The sequence below is a fragment of the Nicotiana tabacum genome, chromosome 1, assembly GCF_000715075.1.
Source record: "Nicotiana tabacum cultivar K326 chromosome 1, ASM71507v2, whole genome shotgun sequence".
NCBI lineage: Eukaryota > Viridiplantae > Streptophyta > Magnoliopsida > Solanales > Solanaceae > Nicotiana > Nicotiana tabacum.
The window spans coordinates 40,825,338-40,848,113 of NC_134080.1; the positions used below are offsets into that span (position 1 = coordinate 40,825,338).

Genomic DNA, 22,776 nt, shown 5'->3' on the forward strand with positions numbered 1-22,776 from the left:
AAAGTAGTTAATAGGGGATCAGAGTGTAAATTCTTAAGACGACCGGCCGGGTCGTCACATCCTCCTACACTTAAACATTCGTTCGTCCTCGAATGAGCATAAAGACATACTTGAAGTAGTGAAAAGATGAGGGTAACAGCTACGCATATCCTGCTCGGTCTCCCAGGTCGCCTCCTCAACTGGCTGACCCCGCTACTAAACCTTTACCGATGCAATGTTCTTTTACCTCAGCTTTCTAACCTGTGTGTCCAATATTGCCACTAGCTCTTCAACATAAGATATATCCTTATCCAACTGGACCGAACTAAAATCCAACACATGCGACGGATCGTCGTGATACCTCCAGAGCATCGAGACAAGAAATACCGGATGAACTCCTGCCAAGCTGGGAGGTAAGGCAAGCTCATAAACAACCTCCCCAACGCGCCTCAATATCTCAAAAGGCCCAATAAACCTCAGGCTCAACTTTCCCTTCTTCCCAAATCTCATAATGCCCTTCATAGGCGAAACCCGAAGCAAAACCCGCTCTCCAACCATATAGGAAACATCATGAACCTTCCGGTCCGCGTAACTCTTCTGTCTGGACTGGGGTGTACGGAGTCTATCCTGAATCACCTTGACCTTCTCCAAAGCATCCTGAACCACGTCTGTGCCCAATAATCTGGCCTACCCAACTCAAACTAACCCACCAGGGATCTACAATGTCTACCATATAAAGCCTCATACGGTGCCATCTGAATGCTCGACTAATAGCTGTTGTTGTAAGCAAACTCCGCCAATGGTAAGAACTGATCCCAAGACCCTCTAAACTCGATCACACACGCACGGAGCATATCCTCAAGAATCTAAATAGTGTGCTCGGACTGTCCGTCCATCTGAGGGTGAAATATTGTACTCAACTCTACCCGAGTACCCAAATCATGCTAAACGGTTCTCCAGAACTGTGATGTGAACTGAGTACCCTATCTGAAATGATGGACACTAGAATACCATGCAGACGTACAATCTCCCGGATGTAAATCTCCGCCAACCACTCCGAAGAATAAGTAGTACACACAGGAATAAAGTGAGCAGACTTGGTCAGCCGATCCACAATCACCCAAATAGCGTCGAACTTTCTCAAAGTCCATGGGAGCCCAACTACAAAGTCCATGGTGATCCGCTCTCACTTCCACTCCAAAATTTCTATCTGCTGAAGCAATCCACCCGGTCTTTGGTGCTCATACTTCACCTGCTGACAGTTGAGGCACCGAGCTACAAATCCAACTATGTCCTTCTTCATCCGCCTCTACCAGTAGTGTTGCCTCAAATCCTGATACATCTTCGCGGCACCCAGATGAATGGAATACTGCAAGCTATGGGCCTCATCTAGAATCAACTCACGAAGCCCATCAATATTGGGTACACAAATCCGACCATGCATCCTTAATACACCGTCATCGCCAATAGTCACATCTCTGGCATCATTGTGATGAACCTTGTATTTATGAACAAGCAAATGAGGGTCATCATACTGATGCTCCCTGATACGATCAAATAAGAAAGACCGAGAAACCACGCAAGCTAGAACCCAACTGGGCTCCGAAAGATCCAATCTCACAAACTGGCTGGCTAAGGCCTGAACATCCATCATCATAGGTCTCTCCGATGCTGGTAAATAAGCTAAACTCCCCAAACCCTCTACCCGGCAACTCAAAGCATCGGCCACCACATTGGCCTTGCCCGGGTGATACAAAATAGTGATATCATAGTCCTTCAGCAACTTTAACCACCTCCTCTGGCACAAATTTAGATCCTTTTGCTTGAATAGTGCTGCAAGCTCCGATGGTCACTACAAATCTCACAAGGAACCCCGTATAAGTAATGGCGCCAGATCTTAAGGGCGTGAACAATGGCAGGTAACTCAAGGTTGTGGACAGGGTAATTCTTCTCATGTACCTTTAACTATCTGGATACGTAGACAATCACCCTACCGCCCTGCATCAACACCGCCCCAAGGCCAATCCTCGAGGTATCACAATAGACCGTATAAGACCCCGAATCTGTAGGTAGTATCAAAATTGGGGTTGTAGTCAAAGCTGTCTTGAGCTTCTGAAATCTCGCCTCACACTCCTCCATCCACTAGAACGGAGCACCCTTCTAGGTCAGTCTGGTCATAGAGGCTGCAATCAATAAAAAACCCTTAACAAAACGGCGGTAGTAACCCGCCAAGCCAAGGAAACTGCGGATCTCTATAGCTGAGGATAGTGGTCCAACTCTGCACGGTCTCTATTTTCTTTAGATCCACCTGAATACCCTCACTCGTCACCACGTGACCTAGGAATGCCACTGAATCCAAACAAAACTCACATTTCAAGAACTTAGTATATAACTTCTTCTCTCTCAGAATCTAAAGCACAGTCCTTAGGTGTTGTTCATGATCTTCCCGACTCCAGGAATACACAAAAATATCATCAATAAACACAATGACGAATGAGTCAAAATACAGCCAGAACACACTGTGCATCAAATGCATAAAGGCTGTTGGGACATTGGTCAGCCCAAATGACATAATAAGGAACTCGTCATGACCATACCGAGTCCTAAAAGTAGTCTTCGGGATATCTGGCTCCCGAATCTTCAACTGATGGTAACCTGAGCGCAAGTCAATCTTAGAAAACACTCATGCACCCTAAAGCTGGTCAAAAAATCATTAATATGAGGCAAAGGATAACGATTCTTAACTATAACTTTGTTCAACTGGCAATAATCAATACACATACGCATAGAACCATCCTTTTTCTTCACAAACCAGACAAGAGCACCCCTAAGGTGATACACTAGGCCGAATAAAACCCTTATCAAGCAATTCCTCTAATTGATCCTTCAACTCTTTCAACTCGGGAGGAGTCATACGATATGGAGAAATAGAAATAGGCTGAGTGCCCGGCAATAGATAAATTCCAAAATCAATATCTCTATCAGGCGGCATACTTGGAAGATCAGCTGGAAACACATTGGGAAAATCCCGTACTACTGGAACTGATTCAACCGAAGGGGTATCAATACTAACATCTCTCACATGGGCTAAATACGTGTCACATCCCTTATTAACCATATGCGGAGATTTAAGAAAAGAAATAACTCTACTAAGAGTGTGATCTAAAGTACCCCTCCACTCAATATGCGGTACACCTGGCATAGCCAATGTCATGGTTTTGACGTGACAGTCAAGAATAGCATAATGGGGCGACAACCAGTCCATACCCAAGACATTATCAAAATCTACCATGCTTAGCAACAATAAATTGGCTCTGGTCTCGAAACCACTAAGAGAAACCAAACACGACCGATAAATGCGGTCCACAACAAGAGAATCTCCCACGGGAGTAGAAACATAAATAGGGGAACTCAAGGAATCCTGAGATACACCCAAATGCGGAGCAAAATAAGAAGACACATAAGAGTAAGTGGAGCCTGGATCGAATAGAACCGATGCATCTCTGTGACAGACCAATATAATACCTGTGATGACAGAATCAAAGGCAACAGCCTCGGTACGAGCAGGAAGGGCATAGTATCTGGCCTGGCCTCCCCCTCTAGGGAGATCTCTACCTCCTCGACCTCTACCTCTGGCTGGCTGAGCAGGTGGGGTAGCAACTGGAGCTGTAACCATAGCCTGAGAACTCTGCGGGGCACGCTGTGGTTGATAAGTCTATGGAGGTGCACTCCTCCCAAGTCTAGGGTAATCCCTCACCACATGGCGTGTGTCACCACACTCAAAGAAAGCTCTGGGAGGACGTGGTGGCTGTGACTGGCTTGGGCCAGGTCTACTGGACTGACCTCTGAAAGCACCCCGTGCAGGAGGCACACTAGATACCGGAGGTACATAATAAGGCTACTGAGGTCTAGGAGGAGCTGGAATACTGCTGGCTGCTGGAAGAGCTGAATGGACAGGGCAACTCATATAACCCCTACCATGACGACCCGCTGCTGGGGCACAGGCACCAGAGAAATGGCCCGACTCTCGAAACCTCTTGGCCTCCCACTCCTCTCTCTCTATAGCATGCATACCCTCAATCCTCCTAGCAATGCTCACCACTTGCTGATAAGAAATATCCATCTCTAACTCACGAGTCATGCTAGACCTGATGCTGGGAATAAGGCCCTTAATAAATCAGCGAACCCACTCCTGAACAGTAGAAACCAAGGCTGGGGCATGTCTAACCAAACTAGTGTAACAGACAGCATACTCTGAGACAGTCATGGCACCCTGGCGCAAATGCTCAAACTTTGTGTGCCATGCATCCCTAAGGCTCTGAGGAACATACTCTCTCAGGAACAGATCTGAAAACTGAGTCCAAGTCAGTGAAGCAAGCTCATCCGGTCTATCTAACTCATAGGTGCGCCACCACTCATAGGCGGCCCCTCGAAGCTGGAAAGTAGTGAAGGAAACCCTGCTCGATCCTGATATATCCATGGTACGGAGAATGCAGTAACACTCATCTAGAAATCACAGAGCATCATCCGATGCTAGACCACTGAATAAAGGAGGCTTGTACTTCTTGAACCTCAAAAGCCTCAACTGCTCATCCTCGGAAGTTGTTGCCCTGTCCTCGGGCTGATCTCGGACTGCAGGCTGTACAGGAATAATCTCAGGGACCTGCTCAACATGCACTCTCTTCTCAGGGGTGTGGGCGGCAGGAGTCTGTGCTCCTCCCCCGGCCTGAGACGTAGCTGTAGGAAGGGGAAGCAACCTTGCTTGAGCCAAAGTGGTGTACATGCTCATGAACTGTGCCAGAGTCTCCTGAAGAGATGGAGTAGTGGTAGTAGTAGGCATATCAGGTGTCTGGACTCCGGTTGGAACTGCTGGTGGTACCTCGGCGGCAGCTTGCGCAGGTGTTCTAGCTGCACCACGTGCGCGTTCTCGGCCTCTACCTCGTCCCCTACCTCTGACGGTTGCAGTAGGGGTGTGGGTGCCTAATCATCTTGGGTATCGCGTGTCCTTACCATATGTGAGAGAATAGAAGATAGAAGTTTAGAATTGTGATATCAAAATCTCACACGACAAGGAAATCAAATGAAATGGAATTTTCCTAATGGTTACATAGCCTCTCGTAGATAAGTGCAAACGTCTCTGTACCGATCAGCGAGACTCTAATAAACCAGCTTGTGATCCATGACTCCTATCAACCTAGAGCTCTAATACCAACTTGTCACGACCCCGGTTCGCCCTCCGTGAACCATCGTGACGGCACCTAGTCTCTACGACTAGGTAAGCCTAAATCGCGGAAGATGAACCAATTTGAAGAAGAATACAATTTAAAACAGAAATAATGTAATAAAACAGCGTTTTAAAAGTGCCGCTAGGCATACAAAATATAACTATCAAATCCAATATATATCTCTCCCAAAACTCGGAAACCCACGAATCAGAAGCTAAGGATATTACATAGTGCTCTAACTCTAGAATAGTCTAGAACAAGTAAATACAGAAGGGTTGTAACTACAAGAGAGAATAGAGAGAGACTCCTCGGTATGCGGACGCGGCAGATATACCTCGAAGTCTTCCAAGGGTCGCCTCGCCTCAAAGATAGTAAGTCTGAGTCAAGGCATCTATCTGCACATGAAAAACATGCGCAGAAAGGGCATGAGTACACCACAACGGTACTCAGTAAGTGTCAAGCCTAACCTTGGACGGGTAGTGACAAGGAAGGTCGGGGCCCTACTGAGACAAAATAAAAATATAAGATGTGACAGTATAAGATAAGCAGTACAGTCAAAAACTAACACTAAGAATTTAATACAGCAAAACAAGGAATTCAATAACTGAAATATAGGCAAAAAAATCACAAGGAAATAACCGGGGATCTCTCAATATCCTGAGGATCTCTTTGTACCCTCAATATATGCCAGGGATCTCTTAGTATCCCGAGGATCTCTCGGTATCCTCAATATATGCTAGGGATCTCTTGGTATCCCGAGGATTTTTTGGTATCCTCAATATACATGCCAGGGATCTCTCGGTATCCCGCACCTCAGTTCAAATCATAAATATGTACAGGGGATCTCCCAGGATGCCATCCCAGAGTCCCAAAGTAAAACACACAGTAGCAATACAAGAATACTCAATTAAACTCAATTTCATATCAAGTAACCAGGTACTTCTAATCTAACATGCTTCACATAATTCAATTAAGACAGTTTAAGCAAATAAACAGTTAAGTCAATTAGACATGTTTTTCTAAGTTAACAGCAAGTTTAAATTTCAAGTAAAATGAAACAGGAAAAGGAACACAATTGAAATTACTTAAAGAAAACCGAATTTTCAACAATTAGATCAAGTACGCACTCGTCACCTCACGTACAAGGCATTTCAAACATCAAATATACCAAATCCTAAGGGGAAGGTCCCCACACAAGGTTAGACAGGCTACTTACCTCGAAGCGGCTCAATAATCAACCTGAGACCACGTTGTTGCCACGAGTACTCGACTCCAAATGGCACAAATCTATTCAATTCAATTGCATAATGTAAATAACACTTCAAGTAACTAATTCTACAATTAAATTCTAAGCTAATAGCGAAATTAGGAAAAATGACCAAAACGCCCCTCGGGCCCACGTCTCAGAATCGGATAAAATTTATATTTTCAGAATCCTCATACTCTCACGAGTTCATGCATACCAAAATTATCCAAATCTAATGTCAAATTCCCAATCAAAAGTCGAATTCTATGTCTAAGAACTTTCTTCCAACTTCTCCCCAATCTTCATCTCCAATCCGAAATTAAACGATGAAACTAACTATAGATTGATGGAATATAACTAGAAAGGGTTAAAGAATTATTATACATTGATCTTCTCTTCAATTTCCTCCCAAAATCTCCCTCTCCCGAGCTCCAAATCGACTTTCCAACTTTTGAAACTAAACCCTCGAAATTTCATATTTCTACCTAGTTGTTACCGCATCTGCGGTCAAGCTTTTGCGGCCCTTCTTTTGCGGTCCCGCTTCTGCGAAATACTGGTGCATCTGCGACTTCTCACTTAAAACCCATCTTCTACATCTGCCACTCCCCATCCTCAGATGTGGTACCGCTCCTGCGGAATCTTACCGCTTCTGCGGTCCCTACTAAACTTCCCCATTTCCGCTTCTGTGATTGATCCACCGCTTGTGCACTCGCAGGTGCGGTTATGACCTAAATTAGCTACGGACCTCCAAAACACAATCCGAACACGCCCATAAGCCCGAAATCACCCAACATAGCTAATGGAACCATCAAATTTCCATTCCGAGGCCGTCTTCACACTGTTCCAACTACTGTCAACTTTCCAACACTTAAGCTCTTATTTAGGGACTAAGTGTCCCAAAACTCTGCGAAATTCAAAACCGAATATCCCGTCAAATCAAAATAGCTGAAATAAACTCGGGAAAAGTAGTTAATAGGGGATCAGAGCGTAAATTCTTGAGACGATCGGTCGGGTCGTCACACCTTGTCATAACTGCAGATTCGCTTGCGTAGCGCCATTATGATAAAATTAATAAATTTCGTCTCGATCACGCATTCGCTTACGTAGTGTGGTTATGACATCTTATTATTCAAAATTTTCTTTAATTTTCCTAATAATCTAGATATAAAAGCGGCAAGGTAAAAATATAAAAAGCATATAAATATCAATTTGTCCAAAATTAATTCAAGCCAAGTTTAAGTCAATAAAGCGACCGTGCTAGAACCACGGGACTCGGGGAATGCCTTACACATTCTCCCCGGTCAACGGAATTCTTTACCCGAACTTTATTTTCGCAGACCAATAATAATAAAGTCGAACCTTCCTTTGACCAGGGATTCAAACAAAAGGTGACTTGGAACACCCAAAAAATCAACTCCAAGTGGCGACTCTAAACAATAAAATAATTCCTACTCAAGTTTTGTCACTTTAATCGGAAAAACTCTTAAACCCACAATCCATAAAAACACATATTCTGTGGGGGTGTAGAAAAGGGGTGTGGCATGATTTGTCTTTGACTGGTAGAAAATTGAAATTTCCTACTTAATATATAAAGAAAGAAAAAAAAAGGCCAGGTCTTTCAATTTTTGCTACGTTTTCCCCATTCTTTCCTTTCTTTTCTTCAGTTTTACAGCACAACAGAACATGTAACTGGAATATGAGAAAAGGGAGGGTTGGAAGTTGATTGAGATTAATCTGGTTCTTTGTAAGTTGTTAACAAGTTGAAGTTTTAACTGAAAAAAAGAAGATAAACCTTTGAGATTGTAATTACAACAAATATTTGCAAATGAGAGGGAACAAGATCTTGAGACTTTTTTCATCAATAGATTTTTTGTATATGGAAAAGTATATGTATTAAGATACAACTCTTGGAGAAACAAGTTTGTTCTTAGTGGAGTCTCATCCTACATGAGAAAAAATAATTAAATTGTTTCACTGATTTGGTCAAAAAACATGAAATCCTCACAAAGACAATACGAAATAAACCAATGGTTGTACCACTTTTAACTGAAATAATAGTGGAAAATAAAATCCTATACAAAATCATTAAATATTATACTAACAAATAATAAATATGAACCCATAATATTGTTAGATAAAGCTCTCTTACCTTTCGGCAATTTCACTAACTCATATGTGTCATTCTCATGGAGTGACTTCATCTCATCTTCGATCGCTTCGATCCACTGATCTTTGTTAGTATCTTGCATGGCTTCATCATAATTCTCAGGTTCTCCCATGTCAGTCAAAAGTACATACTCTTCAGGAGGATAGCGCATGGATTTTTGCTTCTCCCTTGTAGATCTTCTAAGAGAGGTTTCAGGAGCATTTGAAGTAGTTACCTGTGTAAGAATTGGTTGCTGATCAACCACAACTTCATCAACTGGAGAATCCATAACATCTACACCATGATGATCATTTTGATCTTGATCACTATCTCCATCATTGTCTTGTGTTCCTTCATGTGCAATAGGTGCCTTAGCAATTGAAACTGGATCAATATCAACTAAGCTCTCATTACTCTGAGAATCTATCTTCTCGGCTTTGTCAATATCTTCAATAGTTTGGTCTTCAAAGAATATTGCATCACGACTTCTAATAATTTTATTGTCAACTGGATCATAAAAATGATACCCAAACTCATCTTGACCATAACCAATAAAGATGCACTGCTTAGTTTTGACATCCAGTTTCGATCTCTCATCTTTAGGAACATGCACACAAGCTTTACACCCAAAAACTCTCAGATGATTATAAGAAATATTTTTGGCAAACCAAACTTTGTCTGGGACATCACCATCCAAAGCAACTGCAGGAGACAAATTGATAACATAGGCAACAGTGTTAAGTGTTTCCACCCAAAATGTATTTGGAAGTTTAGCCTCTGAAAGTAAGCATCTAACTCTCTCAACTAGAGTTATATCCATCCTCTCTGCCAAACCATTCAATTGAGGTGTCTTGGGCAGAGTTTTCTGATGACGAATTCCTTTTTCCTTGCAATAGTTATCAAATGGACCACAATATTCATCACCATTGTCAGTACGAATACATTTTAATTTCTTCCCCGTCTGTCTCTCAGCTAAGGCCTGAAATTCCTTAAACACGCTAAGTGTTTGATCTTTAGATTTCAAAGGATACACCCAGAGCTTACGAGAATGATCATCAATGAAGGTCACAAAGTAAAGTGCACCACCTTTTGACTTTACTTTAAAGGGACCACACAAATCAGAGTGTACTAGCTCCAATAAATCGGGCTTTCTTGAGGTAGGATGGCTATGAAAGGAAACCCTTTTCTGTTTGCCAGCTAAACAATGAATACACCTTTTCAGCTTTGCTTGTTTCACTCCAGAAAGCAAACTTTTCTTAGCCAAACACGTAATCCCCCTCTCGCTCATATGACTCAGTCTTCGGTGCCACAATTATGATAAAGTATCACTTTCCACCAGATTTATGGAGTCATTAAGAATAGAGCCTTGTGTCACATATAATTGACCAGACTTTACTCCTCGAGCTACTACTAACGAGCACTTGGTGAGCTTCCATTGGCCATTAAAGAGGGCATTATGGTAACCTTTATCGTCTAATATTCCTGCGGAGATCAAATTGAAAGGGAAGTCTGGAGCATGCTTGACATCTTGAAGAACTAACATTGAACCATTATTAGTTTTCAAACAAACTGTGCCAACACCAAACACCTTAACTTCACTGCATTACCCATCTTTAACACTCCAGAATCAACATAAGTATAAGATGAGAAAAAATCTTTTCTTGGTGTGACATGTGAGGTAGCTCCAGAATCTACTATCCAGCTTGTCTCATGGGATACCAAATTGATGACGTTTTCATCATAAGCAAAAAGGTCATCTCGAACAATAGCAGCAACATTGTTCTCGTTATTTTCAGCTTTCTTTCCTTCTCTAGTGTCTCTCGATATTTTGTACTCTTTTTCATATAGTGGATTGCTCATCTCCGCGGTGGACGTAGGTCAGTTGACCGAACCACGTTAAATGTTTGTGTCACTTTTGGTATATTTCTCCTTTGTTGTATGATTTATCGTCGCTCAAGGTTTGCTTTGCTAGATTCCGCATGACACCTGATTATTTCGGTCCTAACAAGTGGTATCAGAGCGAGGTTCAAGATAGGTTCATCTTGGCGGGTTCAGTTTTAGCCTCAACATATTTGACGATAATCGTGATTTTTATCTGAGAAATTTGACCGGTGTGCTACACACGTTGAGACAAACTTTGTGGTGGAGATTTGGAGATACAACCTGTTGAAGGCTATGTGAAGAAGGTGGATCAAGTTTATTTTGTCAGAAAATTTCGGCCAAGGGGGAGAATTGTTAGGTGTTTGCCATAATTTTCTTACCATATTTGGTTTTCCTATTTGTTGAAGGAAAGGGCAATATAATTACCTTAATTGGGTTTTCCTTTTTGTAGAAAGAAATTATAATTCTCCTATACTTGGCTAGTCTTTTTTCTTGTAGGAAAAAGTTTGGACTTCTATAAATTGAGGATCTTTCCTTCTCATTCAGTAGCATCCACAATGTAGCCATATAGGGTAAAGAGTCGTGTTTAGGGGGAGAACTTTATGGGACAAGTGTTAGTGTATCACTTGTGTTTGCCTCTTCGTGAGGTTGTTCTCTCGATATTTTGTACTCTTTTTTTATATAGTGGATTGCTCATCTCCGCGGTGGACGTAGGTCAGTTAACCGAACCACGTTAAATGTTGGTATATTTCTCCTTTGTTGTATGATTTATCGTCGCTCAAGGTTTGTTTTGCTATATTCCGCATGACACCTGATTATTTCGGTCCTAACAAATATAAATTCAACACTAAAAACCACCAATGGAACTTAAATTCTAAATTTCCCTTTACACAAAACCTCATATTTTACTAGCGTAAGTAGGAAACAACTCTTAAATATTATACTTGAATTATTGGGGGCACTCAAATTGAGAACCCCTATGCAGCGCACACAGTATTCTTTAGTAAAAGGCGATAGAATAGTTCGCTTTGTGCTCACTGCGTGGCTGTGTGAGTTTTGCACTTCCACTTATGCTAATTTTTTATACCTAACAAGAAGATTGGGCTTACTCTTTATTTTACGATGTGGGAGTCACCTCTCTTATTCCACTTTAGTCTCTTCACTGTTTCCTTCACTTACTCTGTGGTTTAAAATATACATTTTAAATATAAGCGACTTTCCGGATCGTTCTGCTCTATCGTTTGATTCATTCGCATAGTTGCTTTATTCATTTCAGGTTCTTGGTGATAACACTGGGTTTTCTGTTGTTGCATGATATGGTTGAAAGTCTACATTTCAAATGGAAACAGCTTTGCTATTATGTCTCCATCGTTTGATTCATTTGCCTATTTAAGCTTCGATTTGTTTCCGTTTATTGCTAGGAATAAATAGAAGCTCATATCATGAAAAGTTGCATAGAATGCGTTCGACTAAATATCTTGAAATTCCAATGATGGTTTTTGTCTTCTAGTGATTGAATTGCAGAAAACAGAACAGCTGCGGGTTGTTTGAATTGCATCCTTTATAGTTACATTAAGATGGCTTTCTTTCGAGTAGAAAAATAAAACTCAATTGTGGGAATTCCGGGCCATTAGACAATTTAAAACCCATTGACCAGAAAATTTTAGGTGAAGAATTGGGTAGGGGCCGCGCGAACGCAGGCCCCCACTACCACAAATTATGACGTAGATTCGACCACTTGGGTCGACCTTAGGCAGGCACCCCTCCAAAGTGCAATGGAGGTCACCAACCTAGGTCATAGGTCTTATTGATCGCCCATTGACCCCGTCCAGGTAAGTATGTTTCCATGAAGCTCCTTGCCATAGTTCTATACCCCTCCAACTCTTTGTTTTTCCTTCAGCCAGCCGATGAGGGACATCTTATTACTTAAGCTTTCCTCTAATATTTTCTCTGTAATGATTTATTGATACTGAATGTTGTTTATTTCAAGTACAATTAAGATGCTTATCCATATAATAATTTTATGTACAAACATATAAACCCCTTGCTTTCCTTTCTCCCCTTCAATTTAATGTAACACACCAAGATATGAAGACGGGCAGAATGACTTTAGATGGAGATTAATCTGGTTTTGTTTATAGGTAGAAGTTAACTTTAAAAGAACTTTTTGTAAGATTGTACTATTATAATACAATTGCACTATTTGTACTATTATAATACTTAATATTGCACACGAAAGGCTATTTTAACTCTTGTTACTTCTGTATACTTTCCTACTGTTAAACAAATACAAGAAAAGATTAAAACTCTAGCCATCTTAAGAATTAACTATCTTTTCTCTTTTCAGTTCCCCTTATAGGTTTCATTTTTCGTAACATGTCATACTCTCAGCTGAGGAAATTTTCTCCCTAGTAATAATATGAACAAATCAAGTGATCCATCTTCAATGACAAAGTTAAATGACTGTTACTGTGCTGGATTAAGGGTGTTCTATACATACAACCTAAGATTATAAAAAAAACATATGATTACTGCAAAGTCTCTTAACGAAGAACATAGTGATATAATCAACGATTACGGAATATAATGTGCATTCCACTAGATAATCTGATACTTACTCGGCTTTTATTTTTATATACAAACTTATTTCATATATATACAAGGGAAGAACTCCCTAAATAGTTTCAGATGGTGAGTATCTGTTTATATAAGATAGAGAAGTGAAAGTTACTCGCAACTACAGTAATAAATATCATTTTCATTCAAAAAGATTAACTTATTATTTAACCCAGAAAGTTTGCCAGTTAATTCCCACTTATATCCCTATTAAACATTAAAGATTATAACTGGAATTGTAGGGGGAACTCAATTGAGAACCCCTCCAAAAATAAGCGTATGCCACTAAATGCAGCGTCCACACGGTATTCTTTAGTAAAAGGCGAAAGAATAGTTCGCTTTGTGCTCACTGCGTGGCTGCATGAGTTTTTCACTTCACTTATGCTAAATTTTTATACCTAACAAGAAGTTTGGGCTTACTCTTTATTTTTTGATGTGGGAGTTGCATCTCTTATTCCACTTTAGTCTTTTCGTTGTTTCCTTCACTTACTCTGTGGTTTAAGGTATACATTTAAATATAAGCGACTTTGCGGATCGTTCTGCTCTGTCGTTTGATTCATTGGCATAGTTACTTTAAGCTTTTATTCATTTCAGGTTCTTTGTGATTACACTGGGTTTTTTATTGTTTATGATATGGTTGAAAGTCTACATCTCAAATAGAATCTGCTTTGCTATTCTGTCTCTCCTTCACGTTTGATTCATTTGCATAGTATTTAAGCTTGGATTTGTTTCAATTTCTTGCTGATTGGGAAGAAATAGATGCTCATAACCTGATTATGATAAAATGTTGCATAGAATGTGTTGGTCTTGAACCTACAATGAAGGTTTTGTCTTTCTAGTGTTTGAACTGCAGAAAACAGAGAAGCTGCAGGTTGTTGAATTGCATTTTTTATGATTAAGATGGCTTTCTTTCGGTAGAAAAAAATTCATTGTGAGAATTCTTCCCCATTAGACAATGTATAAAACATATTGAGCAAAAAATTTTAGGTGAAGAATTGGGTAGGGGCTGCGCGAACGCTGGCACCCACTAAAATAAATTATGACGTAGACTCAGCCACTTGGGTCGACCTTAGGCGGGCACCCCTCCAAAGTGCAATGGAAATCACCAACCTAGGCCATGGGTCTTATTGATCGTCCATTGACCCCGTCAAGGTAAGTATGTTACAAGTTGCTCCTTGACATGCTTCTATACCCCTCCAACTCTTTGTTTTTCTCTTTGCCAGCCGATGAGAAACTTCTTTTGCTTAATCTATCCTTCTTATATTCTCTCCAAAACAATATATTGCCACTGAATGTTGTTCATTTCAAGTATAAATAAGATGCTTATCCATATAAAAATTTTATGTGCAAACATATAAACCCCTTGCTTTCCTTTCTCCCCTTCAATTTAACATAACACACCAAAATATGAAAACGGGCAGAATGACTTTAGATGGAGATTAATCTGGTTTTATTTATAGGTAGAAGTTAACTTTAAAAGAAAACTTTTTGTAAGATTGTATTATAGTAGCCTTTGGTGTGGGGGTTAGGCAATACCCCTATCATGTCTATATATAAATAAAATAGTACAAAATAGAGGGGACATGGATCTTACCTCTGCAACCAATGAAAGAAAGGAAATAGCCTAAGTTCCTTTCAACAATACGAGCTATACAATCAACTTACCAAAAAATTACGTTTATCATATCTTCTTCTCATGGGAGGAAGTTGCCATCTATCCAGTTGAAATAGTCCCTTAGCCTCTTTTAGCATCTGTTGGAGAGAGTGATAGAAGGTGGAAGTTTCACTAGAAGATGTTAACTTAGCGAGGAAGTCGGCCACTTGATTTGCTTCTCTAAAGCAATGAGAAATCTGTACAGTAGCTTCTCTGAGAGCATGCGTAGTATCCATGATAATGTTCTTTAATTTAAGGTTGTTGGTTCCCCTGTTGAGAAGCATGGTGGCAATAACCATGGAATCCAATTCAATATGAATCATGCTTAAACCATGTTGAGTGCACCATTTAATGGGAATGTTGGCCGCCATTGCTTTAGCTAGATTATTACTGCTACAGTGCACAAGGAAAGAAAAAGCCATCAGAAATTCTCCATCACTGTCCCTGACAACACCTCCGATGTCAGCATTTCCATTTTCTCTGATAAAGCTTCCATCTGTATTGAGTTTGATCATCCCCACCATAGGCTTATTCTAGGTGACTTTCTTTATATTCACTGTATGTTGAAGTCTTTCAATCATATTACAAATGTTAGGCCATGTACCTATTATATTATAGCTGGGATAGGTAAATTGAAGAGTTGCTTGAATGTGCCATATAATTTGAAATTTCATCCTACTTTTGTAGAATTGTTTATGCTCCCCTTATTTACATGACGTCCAGCTTTTCCAAAGTTCCCAGCAGATGACCGCTGGAGCAATTTGTAACAGAAGCTTGTGGATAATATTTTTTGGATTAATGTCCCACCTTTCTTTAAGAACTCTCTTGATCGGCCACTGATGGTGAGTGATTCCTAAAGGAGCACCAATGTATTTCCAAATATGCATAGTTATTTCTCCCTCCACAAAGGTATGTTGAATAGAGTCATTGTTAGACATTTGACAGCAACAACATCTAGAGGTTATTTGGTTGCCAAATCTTGCAAGCACTTCATCAAAATGGAGTTTACCTAAACACAATCTTCAGGTTAGAAAGGAGAATTTAAAGGGGATAGAATTATGCCAAAGTTTACTGAAAAATATATTTGTAGGACTCTAATTTCGGACAATATGCTAGGCAGATTTAGTAAAGTATTGGTCATCTTCAGTATCATTCCATACATCATCATCTGTTTCAGTTGGTTGACCATGTTGATGTTGCTAATAACTTCCACCATTTGATTTGTAAGAGTGTTGCGTAGCTTATTCATATCCCAGCCACCATTGCTAATAAACCCATGAACATTGGTCTTATTACCAATTGTGGTAACTATATTAGCATTGCTATAAGCCAAAGGACATGTCATTGTCTAATTGTCTCACAAAAAGTTTCAGTCTCCAGAGTTAATAAGCCAATTGATATTGCCTTCAGCTTTGTCACTAGCCAATAACAAATGTTTCAAAGCCTGTGAGTTACCCGAGATCCACTTCTTTTTAATAGGATAACTTCTTGGACAATATTTAGCTCTGAGAAAATCAGCCCATAGTGAAGATTTTGTTCTAAACCTCCACCATCTCTTGATAGTTAATGTATTAGAGATATATTTAAGACTTTTAATACCAACGCCACCTTCATCTTTAGGAAAGCATAAGTTTTTCTCCACCTTCATCTGCGGCTTCTCTAGCACTTTTGGGATCTCACACCTACGGTTCTCAATCCGCAGGTGCGGTTATGATCGGGGCAGCAGCTGAAGCTGCTCACTTTCAAAACCAAACTTTCCGAAAAATCTTCTGAATTCATCCCGAGGTCCCCGGGACCTCAACCAAAAATACGAACAAGTCACATATCACTATTCACACTTATACCAGCCTTCGAAACACTCAAAACAATATCGAATCATCAAAACTCCCTCGGATTCAAGCCTAAGGTTTCCAAAACTACCGAATTCCGCAAACGACCAAAAATCCTACCAAATCTCGTCCGAATGACTTGAAAATCTGCACACATGTCACAAATGACACAGCATGCCTACTCAAATTTCCGCAATTTCATTCTGACCCCAATATCAGGATTTTCACTACCAACTAGAAAGCGCCAAAATTCCAATTTCGCCAATTCAAGCCTAAATCTACCACGGACCTCCAAATAACATTCCGAACATGTTCCTAAGTCCCAAATCACCTGTCGAAGCTATCCGAACCATAAAAGCCAAATTTCGAGATCGTTTACTCTCAAGTCAACTTCCGGTTAACTTTCCAACTAAATGACCAACTTAAGAGACTATGTGTCTCATAACACTCCAAAAATACTCCAAGCGCGAACCAACCAACATGATACGATGAAATGTAGCTGAACAACACATAAGAAAGCAGAAATGGGGAAAACGGAGCGGTAACTCATGAAATGACCGGCCGGATCGTTACATTCTCCCCCTCTTAAACAAACGTTCGTCCTCGAATGAGTCAAGAAACATACCTGAAGCCTCAAATAGGTGAGGATATCTGCTCAGCATCTCCCGCTCAGTCTTCCAGGTAGCCTCCTTCACGGGCCGACCTCTCCACTGCACTTTCACTGAAGCTATATCCTTTGATCTCAACTTTCAAACCTGACGCTCCAAAATAGCCACTGGATCCACATCATAAGTCAAATCACCGTCTAACTGAACCGTGCTAAAATCCAAAACATGAGACAGATCGCTAATATACTTCAGAAGCATAGAAACATGAAATACCATATGCACACTGGACAAGCTGGGTGGCAAAGCAAGCTCATAAGCCACCTCCCCAATCCTCCGAAGCACCTCAAAAGGCCCAATGAACCAAGGATTCAATTTACCCTTCTTCCCAAATCTCATAACACCCTTCATGGGTAAATCCTTTTGTGAGCACATGATTTTTGCCCTATGAGAATCACTCCCAAAAAATTCAAATAAAATAATTTTTCCGTTATTTGCAATTTTGTGGATTGTCGTGGTGTTTTCTGTTATTGTTTGCATTTTCTGTGCACGTTTATTTGTTAAACTAATGAAAATACAAAAAATATGTCGCCTTTGCATCTAGGATTTAATTTTGCAATTAGGATTAGCCAAGTAAATATTTGTTTTACAAAAAAAATGAAAAAAAATCACAAAATAACGTACTTGGCATTTTGGTGTTTAATGTCAAAATTGTGTGATTTTCTTTTAATTTGGTATTTAGTTATTGGTGATAATAATTACTTAGAGTTAATTAATATTTATAGGATAATTTGGCCAAGGTTAAATTTAAGCTTGTATTTTATTTTAATTAGAAAGAAAATTGAAAAGAAAAAGAAATTAAGAAGAGGAAAATCTGGTTTGGTTCTCTGTTTGGTTCTCGTTGACGCCTAATCGTTCTGTTCTTTTCTTTGGGACCTGCATAACAGTGTGTAGAGGAGTGTAGAGGGTTTGAACTAAGTTTGGGATATCTATTTGTCTGAAAGAATTCAAATCCCAACTGTGTTTGAAATTAATTAGGAAGCCTTTAAGATAGCCTAAGAATTGTTTAATGAAAAGGTGTATCTCACCTACTTAAGAAGTTGCTAGAACATGGTAGGATCGGTCTAGGGATTAAGTTAATAAAAAGGGGATCAGCAATGCAAAGGACACCCTGTTCAATACTTTTAAGAGTTGGAAAGAAAGACAACATGAGAGGAACATTTCAAAAGGCTGAAATAATACAATTATAAAGGAAAAGAGGAGCTGGAAAGGGAGAGAGGCTGGAAGTTTAAAAGAAGAAGAAAAAAAGAAAGGGGCGGAGAGAGCGGTATACACTCAATATATACTCTGGATACACTGGATATACAGGGACAAAATTCATTTTGGAGAGAGTAAAAAAGATAGAACCAAATTTTCTGAAATATTGAGAGCGGAAGAACACCAGAGAGAATTCAAAGCTAGAAAGAGAAAACAAAGAGAGATTTCCGGACTATTTTTCTTCTCCATTTTTACTGGTTTTCTCCGTGTTGCTGGAATTTCTGGATTGAGGTGTTGAAGCTACTATATTTTGCTGTTTGCTGCTGTATTTTGCTGTTTGCTGTTGCTGATTGCTTACCCCATTTTTCTGTTCTACATACCAGGTACATGTCCTGAAACTCGATGTATGTAAATATCCAGTTGAAAATAAATGAAGTGGAGGTCTATTGTTGTTGAAGTGGAGGCCTATTGTTGATTTACTGCTTTCATTATACTGTAATAACCGTACTGATGGACTGTTAATTATAAGTTTGTGCATTTGAACCGTTAAGTGTGTGCGAGATATTTAGAAATGCATATGAGTTTAGTTTAGTTGTAATAATTCCATGCTGGACTAACAGAATAGTTTCTATTAGTTTAGTTAATTTCCGATTTTCCTAGATCTGTATAAACGGTATTTTCAAGCTGTGATTAATTAGGTTGTAGACTGTTAAAGTAGTGTGATACTTCTTCTGATCATGGGATCTTTATATTTTGTAGTGATGATGTGAGTTAATCTATAATTCTGAGTTTGAGTGGTTGTGTGTGAGTTTGAAATCAGAAAGTTAAAAGTAGATATGAGATATGTAATTCGTAAGGTTAATTTAGGCAATCCATTTTCGTCCAGCATCCTTAATTCTCGAGTTTCAATTCTCATATGTGGTCACGTTAGTGATTAATCAAAGTTCATGAGTCAGCATTTTAATAAAAATGAGTCATAGTAAGAAATTTGAAATTTGAACTAGTATGCACCATGTTTGAAATTGTGATCATAGACAGTTTACGTGGGTCATGAAATCTGAAATCAGTTGCTTTCCAACTCATGTTCAATATTGCATTGAATTTATTTTACTAGCTAGTTAATTTTAGTAGTAGATTCATCAGATTTGTGTTCTTAATTAAATTGAAATTCCATTTAGTGTAAAAGACAGGGCTTAACAGGCTAGTCCCTAAATGTTTGGGCCTCAGGATAATTGATGCACGGCCCTGGCCAGTTTTGGCCCCTTTCTCATTTAGGCCTGGGCCAAGGTCTGGTTTGGCCGATTTTATGGTGTATATCTGGTTATAAATTCCCTCTGTTGGGCTCACATCGGAGCCCAATGGTCGGATGTTGGTGCAAAAATATTACTTAGTTTGCATCAGTCCAGCAACAAATTAATTAGGGCCTTTCTTTTATTTTAGAGACAAATTAAGTAGAAAACTATAGATTGCTCTAGGTTTGCACTTTAAAATAATAAAACGGGATGAGCCTCGCTAAACAAAACACATAAATTGCGGGGCCCTCCATAATTGTATATATTAAAATACTTAGATTTCGGGACGGACCGTTTAGCGAATTTCACGGCCTTCCCCAAAATAATAATGCGTTAGTCTCTTTAGGCGCGTATTTTAATATCATTACCTCCCTAAACTCGGGTGCGCATTTATGTGACCCAAATCCAAATCCCAACGATGTTAAAGTATGTCCAAAAACCACGGGTGCATTTATGTGACGTGGTTCAAGACTTGTTTTAATGACGTTGCAGTTTTCTTTAAAAATGAATAAAAACGGTTAAGGTTAAAATTTGCACATAGGTTCATAATTGTTAAAATCAGATAATTTAAGCCAAATATTACAGTTGAGCGACCGTGCTAGAACCACGGAACTCGGGAATGCCCAACACCTTCTCCCGGGTTAACAAAACTCCTTACTCAGATTTCTGGTTCGCAGACTGTAATACAGAGTCAATCTTTTCCTCGATTCGGGATTCAACCGGTGACTTGGGACACCATAAATCTCCCAAGTGGCGACTCTAAATCTTTAATAATAAATCTCGTTTCGATTGTTCTTTAATTGGAAAAACTCTCCTATGCCCTTGCGGGTGTAGGTAAAAAGGAGGTGTGACAACTCTGGCGACTCTGCTGGGGACAAGAACCCAGAATCTTTGGTTCAGGGTTCAAAATTCGAGATTAGATGAATTGTTATATTTGGCTTTATCTGTTATCTTATTTTATTACATGTTTGGGCCTAATGTGCTAAATGATGCATTTACCGCTTTGATATTATCTGAATTGTATATAAATTGCTACGAAACCCCTCTCTTCTCTCTCCTGAGGAGTGCACGCTGGTCGTGACTTCTTTCTGTTAGAGTCTTATTCCAAATAGAATGAGGTTTGGACAAGTTGCAAAGTCGGATGATCTTTTGGTTACAGGTACGCAGCCCCCCCTCGGCTCGAGTTGTCCACTCGGGTAAGCCAGGTCTAGAACAAATAAACCCAGGTTTTTAACCTAGTATAACAAGACCTTATGCCGGATCCCTAGTAGGAACGTTTTTCTGCATCACGTGCATTTTGACTTTGGAGACTCAACACAGGGGTTGGGTCTGTCTAGGACAGGTGTACAAAAAATGAAAAGACCATCCTGATGCATCTTACTTGCTACTTGTGCATTTATTTGCTTCGGATTTGCATGTTGACCGGTTTTTGAATAAAAGGAAAGAGTTTGGAAAAGAAATAGCAGTGTGAGGGCTAAGGGAGGTAATTATCTGTTTTGAAAACCTATATATGCCAAAACTCTGCCGAAATTTTGAAGAAAAAAAAGAGAATTTTTTATAAAAAAATAAAAAAATTTGGTTTTTGTGTTATCAAAATTGCCCGAACTACGCCAGTTTGATTCTCACAGGGTGTGAGATACGTAGGCAACCCCCATCGGGTCCAACTTCCTTTTTGCAAAAATAATCCGAAAGAACAAAAATTTTACTTTTTATTTGAAAATAGTTAGGGTGATTCCATTCTTGTCAGAAATTGCCGAATGGCCCTAAAAGGGCGCCGGAAGGCTGTTTTTGCAAAAACAGCTGTCTGTGGTCATTTTTCAAGGTTTTCACCGATTAGCCAACACAGCCTTAAAATCTTCGTCTTCGAGGTGCTGAAAGGCCGTATTTGCAAAACCGGATTTTATTTTTTGGAAAAAAAGGGAAAAGAAAAAGTGTGTCAATTTTGTCTTCGAGTCAAATGAGTCTTGATTTTTGCTTAATCATCCTAATAAATGTGCAGAATGAGCACGAGTCCAAGTTTGCCGATAGCAGTTATGAATAAGATCCCTTTGGAGTTGCGTATGTGGTGGGAAGATTTGGGCAAGTCAGAGCAAGATAAGGTCAATCTACATTTGGGAGGTCTCACCGGTTATTAAAGATCAGACCTAGAGGAGACATCATAAAGGCTTTGGTTACGTTCTGGGACCCGGCCCATAACGTATTTCACTTCTCGGATTTTGAACTCAGCCCGACCTTGGAAGAGATAGCAGGTTATATGAAAAGTACTGCAGGTTTGAGGCATAAGTATCCAATCGCTCCAAGGGCCTTTAACTCTCACAAATTCATGGATTTGCTAAAGATAAACAGGGGAATCCCATATTCCGAGTTGGAAGGGGGGGTTTTCCACTCTACGTTTTATATACCAGAAGTACGGGCATGTAGGAGGGTTCAATGATCCGGAAAGTGGGGTTTGCAGTAAAGGGAACCGAACAAAATGGGACGAGCATAGGCATTTCGCTTTCATGGTAGCATTCTTAGGCCTTGTGGTGTTTCCCCGAAAAGACGGGAATATCGATTTACGGGTGGCTGGAGTCGTCAAGGTCCTGGTTAGCAACGCCAAGAGCACTCTCGCCCCTATGATAGTGTCTGAGATATACCGAGCTCTCACAACTTGTAAAGCTGGGGCATACTTCTTCGAGGGATGCAATTTGCTACTACAAATGTAGATGATCGAGCACTTGTGCCACCACCCTCAGTATATGAGTTATGGATCCGCAGAGAAAAGCTGCATTGAAGAATTCAAACAAGAGTTTCAGGGTTAAAGTTACCGGAGGGGTTTGGAGAATGGAGAGCCCGCCTTCGCGCCATCACTACGAGACAAATAGAATGGACGCTAGGTTGGCTTCCTGCTGAAGAAATTGTGTATATACCCGCCAAGGGTCCTTACTTCCTCCTAATGGGTCTTCGAGGTATTCAGCCTTACGCTCCCTACCGAGTGATGAGACAATTAGGAAGGTGTCAGGTGATGCATCCAGATGAAGATCTCAGTATCCACGCGGTTGAGATT

At 40.0% G+C, this 22,776-nt stretch overlaps 3 non-coding genes and 1 pseudogene across 3 annotated transcripts; all 4 read right to left on the reverse strand.

Annotated features, from left to right (window-relative positions):
- Positions 1-11,399: 11,399 nt before the first annotated feature.
- Positions 11,400-11,524, reverse strand: LOC142164991 (U5 spliceosomal RNA; annotated as a pseudogene).
- Positions 11,525-12,156: 632 nt separating this feature from the next.
- LOC142164994 (U1 spliceosomal RNA) lies at positions 12,157-12,317 on the reverse strand. The gene has a single exon (XR_012696054.1). It is a non-coding gene; the product is annotated as a U1 spliceosomal RNA (small nuclear RNA).
- Positions 12,318-13,337: 1,020 nt separating this feature from the next.
- Positions 13,338-13,452, reverse strand: LOC142164947 (U5 spliceosomal RNA). The gene has a single exon (XR_012696036.1). It is a non-coding gene; the product is annotated as a U5 spliceosomal RNA (small nuclear RNA).
- A 640-nt stretch (positions 13,453-14,092) lies between these two features.
- On the reverse strand, positions 14,093-14,253 carry LOC142165383 (U1 spliceosomal RNA). The gene has a single exon (XR_012696171.1). It is a non-coding gene; the product is annotated as a U1 spliceosomal RNA (small nuclear RNA).
- Positions 14,254-22,776: the final 8,523 nt, after the last annotated feature.